This window comes from Ranitomeya imitator, chromosome 1, assembly GCF_032444005.1.
Source record: "Ranitomeya imitator isolate aRanImi1 chromosome 1, aRanImi1.pri, whole genome shotgun sequence".
Taxonomy (NCBI): domain Eukaryota; kingdom Metazoa; phylum Chordata; class Amphibia; order Anura; family Dendrobatidae; genus Ranitomeya; species Ranitomeya imitator.
Window position 1 is genome coordinate 154,359,092 of NC_091282.1, and position 6,202 is coordinate 154,365,293.

At 39.7% G+C, this 6,202-nt stretch overlaps 1 long non-coding RNA gene across 1 annotated transcript in view; it reads left to right on the top strand.

The window, feature by feature from the left end:
• Window positions 1–3,041: 3,041 nt before the first annotated feature.
• LOC138664833 (uncharacterized) overlaps window positions 3,042–6,202 on the top strand; it is a 50,948-nt gene continuing 47,787 nt past the window's right edge. Inside the window, exon 1 of the long non-coding RNA XR_011318393.1 lies at window positions 3,042–3,201. This is a non-coding gene — a long non-coding RNA (uncharacterized lncRNA). The remainder of the gene's footprint in view (window positions 3,202–6,202) is intronic.

A 6,202-nucleotide genomic window follows, 5' to 3' on the forward strand; every position in this document is an offset into this window, starting at 1 on the left:
GTAAGGCCACAGATTTTGGAAGGTTTACATTTTTTGTTTGTTTTGGGTTTTTTTCCTTTGTGTTTACGTTTTATCTTTATTATAATGATCATTCTTTTCGGATATTCATTTCCATATTTGATCTTGAAGATGTATATGTACACAGCCAGATAATATTATGTTATATTATCCTTGTACCTCTCTGCCGGATGTTTTTTTTTTTTTTGTTGTTGTTGTTTTTGTAATTATTATTTTTTTACACTTTTGTACACTAGTAGGGATGACCATTGAATGGACTAGGAATGATGAAAATTAATGCTCCATTCAATTGGCATCCTTAGTGTTAAAAAGTGATAGTGCTTGTCCTGTGGTGTCCTGTACTGCCCAGTGTGAAGAGTCAGCCATCCTCAGCGACATAGTCTACAGCCTGGCACAGTGCATGGGTAATGCAGGGAGGGATTGGACGCAGGCTGCTCGGGGCTGCGCAATAGCTTTCCATATTGATAAACTGGATGATTTTTAAAGTTACTTCTTGTTTAAATCCAAAGGAAATATGTCACCAAGCTCTGCAGCTCCGGCATAGGGGAACTCAACGCAAGGTTGCAAAGCGATTGCCCTGGGGCTGTGATAGATAGATAGATAGATAGATAGATAGATAGATAGATAGATAGATAGATAGATAGATAGATAGATAGATAGAATAGAATAGAATAGAAAGAAGATACATATATATTATACAGATGATAAATAGTTAATAGAGTGAGTTCACTGATAAATAGTTGATAGATAACTATTCTCTGACTTCCTATAATTCTAGTGATGTGATTTAAATACACTGCATCTAGCAGACACAAAATAAGATGAGTTTGCTCCTACATATTCTGCTTTAATAGGTATACATAAAATAAGTACAGCTGAATATATATGTATATACATATATAGTATCTTTCACTCATGATGTAAATATTAAAAAGCAGGGAAGTTTGATTTAAGCGACCACCCGATGGCTGTCCTGTAATTACACTTTAGTTGTATTTCTGACTTTTTTTACTTCTTTTCTGCTTTAGATCTTTGCTGTTTCTTTGATTTTCCAGAAAATGTATAAAGTGTGTGTGCAGCGACCCTGGGTGGGTCCACCTGCCCGGCTCCTGTGCGGGTCCCATGCTTCCCTCTGCCCCCTGACACTGATGTACAGACAGTCACTACAAGGTCACGTGCTGTGTGCGCCCCCGATAATGAGCATTAATATGAATCGCACAAGATATTGTCGCAGTAATGACGCTCCCAGATAATAGACTTTGTGCTGGGCAATAACTCCAGTCACTCTCCTTGCTCGGAGTACTTGGCGGCACTGGGGCTTTTTTTTGTAACTTAAGGAGCCGAACAGTTTTATTGGTAAATGAGTTAAAGTCCATTTACCTCTGTCTTGTTCCATTCATCAAGCCACAAGTCCGGGGTCCCTTACATGAGACTATTTGTTTGCCTACACAAGCAGCTGGGTGCAATTTCACGTCTGAGATATCTATGTGAAAGCCCCTCTCATTTATTATCCCCTCTTGTCAGGGACTCCAGTCCCCCAACTTCTTTTTCCTTCTCTTCAGAGTCTTCTGAGCTCTTTCCCTTCCTACCAGAATGAAGTCACCTGTCAGCCTGCTGCTGGTCCCACTGATACCCGAATGTCTCCTCATTACACATTAATGGACCGGGTGACCATGTTAAGAGGTGGCAGCACACACTAATGGAGATCGGGTTTCTATGCCTGGATCTGGTTCTTGTTTGCTCCAAATGATTTTTGTGTATTTATTATTATTATTATTTTTTATTATTATTACTATTATTAATATTGTTATTATTATTACTATTATTATTTTACACTTTTCTCCCAAAAGTTGCCTTTGTTTCACAGTTCTGAATCACTCATACAGTGGTCACTGCTGTCAGTCCATAGTCTCCTCACACTTGGAGATGTGTGCAGTGGCTGAATATGGGTTCCCTGTTGTTGCTTAGCACAAATGTAGATCTGATAGGGGAGTGACAGCAGAATCACTGCTAGTAATCTGGATGATGGCTGTATAATAGTGTATATACATCTCCACGTCTGCACAATCCTTCATCTTGCTTAACGCAATGCAATGGATCAGATCCAAAAGTAGGGGGTATAAAACATCCTCCTGAGCTTGGGGAGGGGAGGAGGGTTCTGGGGGGAGCAGACCAAGCTGCTTGCTCTCAGACATCCTTTGTGTTGATTTAAGAAGACATTCGCTGGATGTAACGTTTAAGACTGATCATATCACTGGACGGTCAGAAATATAAAGCACTGGCAAAATTCTGGGGTCAGGTATTGATCTCCTGGCTGTGAAAGAAGGAGGAGGGTGGGGTGGGGGAGGGTTGGAAATAAAGGGGGAAGGAGACAGTGGGAAAAGGGAAAGACAGAGGGATACACAGAGAGATGCAGTGCTCTACAAATCCTGGAAATACTCATTAGCATTCTCTGTCAATGGATCTCCACTGAAACCAGAGCCCTCCAGATCACCACTAGGCCTGCTCTCCTATTGTTTGCAGTCCCACAGATTTATGTCACTGCTAACAATGTTTATTTTTTTTAGTGAAAGTTATCAAGGATGTTTGAGACATGAAGAATATATGTAGAGTAGAAGCAGTGTGTGGCCATAAGACAAGTCATTGTATGTAGTGTTCAGCAGGATGTTCTCCCATCATCCATGAATGGGGTGTAGGATGTTGTAAATGTGAACCTAAAATCCCAATAAAGGTTGCTGTAGGTTCTGCAGCTGGTGGTCCTTGTGTGTTTGTGGTGCACTCCTGGTAAGTATACAGCAATCATTACCACTCCACTCACATTCCCCATGTTGACAGATGTTTGTCACTAAGTAACTTCTTCCCAAGTTTCCCCCCTCTCCCCTAAGCCCTCTCCCAGGCCTGCTTTGTTGGAGTAAAATATGCATGTCTCTCAGGAATGCCAGTCACGAGTCCAAACTTTGTGTCCAGCCTCCCACATGAAATGATCCTTTTATAGGGAACAAGATATGTCTCAATCTGCACTCCACTGAAAGCCTGTGGGCACGATGAGCTCCCTGCTCCCAAATAACTCAGCACAAATCACTTCCCACCTAAAATCCCCACCAGTGTCTCCCAGGGAAGAAATAGCAGCTCAGATAATTACAGGAGGCAGCGGCAGGAGATCCTGGAGAAGAGCAAGAAGAAGTAAGATTTATTTATTATTATTATTATTATTATTATTTTATCATTAACAGACTTGTATGGTGTAAATAGCAAATACTAACACAAAAGGTAATTAAAGGGCACACAGTGGTGACAATGGAGCCTGGGCAGCATCCAAGTATATTGATGCTCTTTTTTATTAATTGAACAGTATAAATAAGATATATAAATATGCACCTAGTCACTCCATGGAAACATCCCAAGTATAAACACAGCAGCAGGGCCAGCTCTCTGCCCATGTTCTTTGGTTGCTAAGTTGCTAATTTCCTAAGCTACAGTGCGGTGTGACATAATGACCCAGCCTCAGTGTTATAAATAGCCCTGCAGAGATTCCCTCTTAGCTGCTATATTCATCCTGCAGTGAAGGGTGACACCATAAGTGATGGGGAACAGATGAGGACTATGAGGTCTCCTGCAGTGACGTCACCGCTGTGTGCAGCGATCTGAGCAGTGACTGGCACCAGCAGCCACACCTTACCCCAGATGAGGCCAGCAGGTGAGCAGCTTCCAGGCCTTGTGCACATTTAACACATGAGCTGCTGGGAATAGTCACTGCTCTGTAATTCCCTCCAGATGGTTGGAGCCCTGGTCATCACAATCAGCAAGTACTGAAGCTTTTACCCAGTGCTATTCTGTGACAATGACACACCATGCTGAGAGCAATATATTATTAGTGACTTATTTTTCATATTTGCAGAAATTCCAAGATTTTATACTGCAACTTCGCCTCATCCTCAGTCAGTGCAGAATGCACATGGTGTATGAAATACATGAAGTAGAAATGCAAGCATTCCTAGGAACGTCAATGGTGACTTCAAGATTACTCATGTGACAATATGACACAATTTATTCAAAATTATGATTACTTTGAAGAGACTTCAGAGACAACCGGAGATTAAACAAAAAAACATCGATTACAATAAAAAGCTAAAATAATGATAAAAAGAAGTAAATGGGAAATATATATATATATATATATATATATATATATATATATATATATATATATATATATATATATATATACAGACAGCACTCCAAAATAGGTGCAAAAAGGGCATGGATTTTATTAAGCCCACACAGCAACGTTTCGGTTCACAGAGCGGCCTTTATCAAGCCGTGGGAATGTATAGATAGATAATAGGTGGATTGATAGATAGACACATACACCCACATATACACCTATATACACACCTATTCTAATGATGCATGCCACTTTACCAGTACACAGTGCCCAAGTAATCCTAATTTACTGGCTGGAGGTAAGAGGATTGTCCCTTCTCCTCCAGCTTGGTGCCTGGGTGAAGCCCCAGATGTTGCTTTATTGATATGATATACTATGGAGCAGCTTCATTTAGGAATAATAGAGGCGTTCTGGAAAGCTTCCAGGATTACACACGTACACAGCCATAAAAGATACGTGCAAAAATTAACATCTGCTTTCCTAAAGCACAGGGTGCCAGGCAGCTTTTTATGAATGCCTTGCTGGTTGGGGAAAAGAAATATGGAGCTAAAAGTGTCGCCCATATGTAGGGCATATTTGTAATGGCTTTAGGATTGAAGGTGCTGTTTATTGAAGAGTCTCCTTAACCCCTGACTGCCTGTGATGCTCTATGATAAATGTGCAGTAATTACATTGTATATGAAAGCCGAATCGAATCCTCTGGTGCTCTGCATGTATTTTACATTTCATCTGCAGACATGTAGAGAATGGACACAAGTTTAAAGATCCGACAGGGAGACCCATTCTATTTTTTTATTATTTGTCTTAAACATACATATTATTGCTATTATAGTGCTAGGCAAACACAATAATATTATTCACACAATTAAGGCTGACCTTTCTGGAGGGAGAGGAAAGACTGGCATGAAAGCTGCAGACAGCACCATGGCCATTAGTGTAGGGTTTGTACAGCAAATGGCATTTCTGTCTATACCGCCTGTGTCAATGATTTACAGATGTTACACTCAGACCTGAACTGACCCCAAATTTCCTCCAAAATAATTCTTTTTGCACTCTCCCACAAAAGGCCCTGTACTCAGAAGTCAGACTGGCAGCAGCATGCACAGACAGGAGCCAACTGCAGATCAGCCGTGAGGAGCAGACACTGGCAGTGAACAGGTTAACCTGAAAGTGCATCAGAGAGGCAGATGAAAACCTAGGATAAGTCCCTCACTCCAGGGAGGACATTACTCGCTGTTAGTTAGTCCTTTGTGGCTTTTATATATCATTGACCTTGACTACACAAGCCCCTTACTTGGTTAGCCTTATATACATAATTTACTGTCTGTCTATGTGTGTATTGTAAGTGTGACAGTGTACAGTGCCAGAGTGTGCGTGTGTCAGGCTGTGTGTATTGTATGTGTGTGCACTGTGTAATGTGTATGACATTTATGTATGATATACACTGTGTAATGTGTATGACATTTATGTGTGATATACACTGTGTAATGTGTATCCCATTTATGTATGATATACACTGTGTAATGTGTATCCCATTTATGTATGATATACACTGTGTAATGTGTATCCCATTTATGTATGATATACACTGTGTAATGTGTATGACATTTATGTATGATATACACTGTGTAATATGTATCACATTTATGTATTATATACACTGTGTAATATGTATCACATGTATGTATGATATATGAGTAATGTGTATCACATTTATGTATGATATACACTGTGTAATATGTATCACATTTATGTATGATATATGTGTAATGTGTATCACATTTATGTATGATATACACTGTGTATTGTGTATCACATTTATGTATGATATACACTGTGTAATATGTATCACATTTATGTATGATATACACTGTGTAATATGTATCACATGTATGTATGATATATGAGTAATGTGTATGACATTTATGTATGATATACACTGTGTAATGTGTATGACATTTATGTGTGATATACACTGTGTAATGTGTATCCCATTTATGTATGATATACACTGTGTAA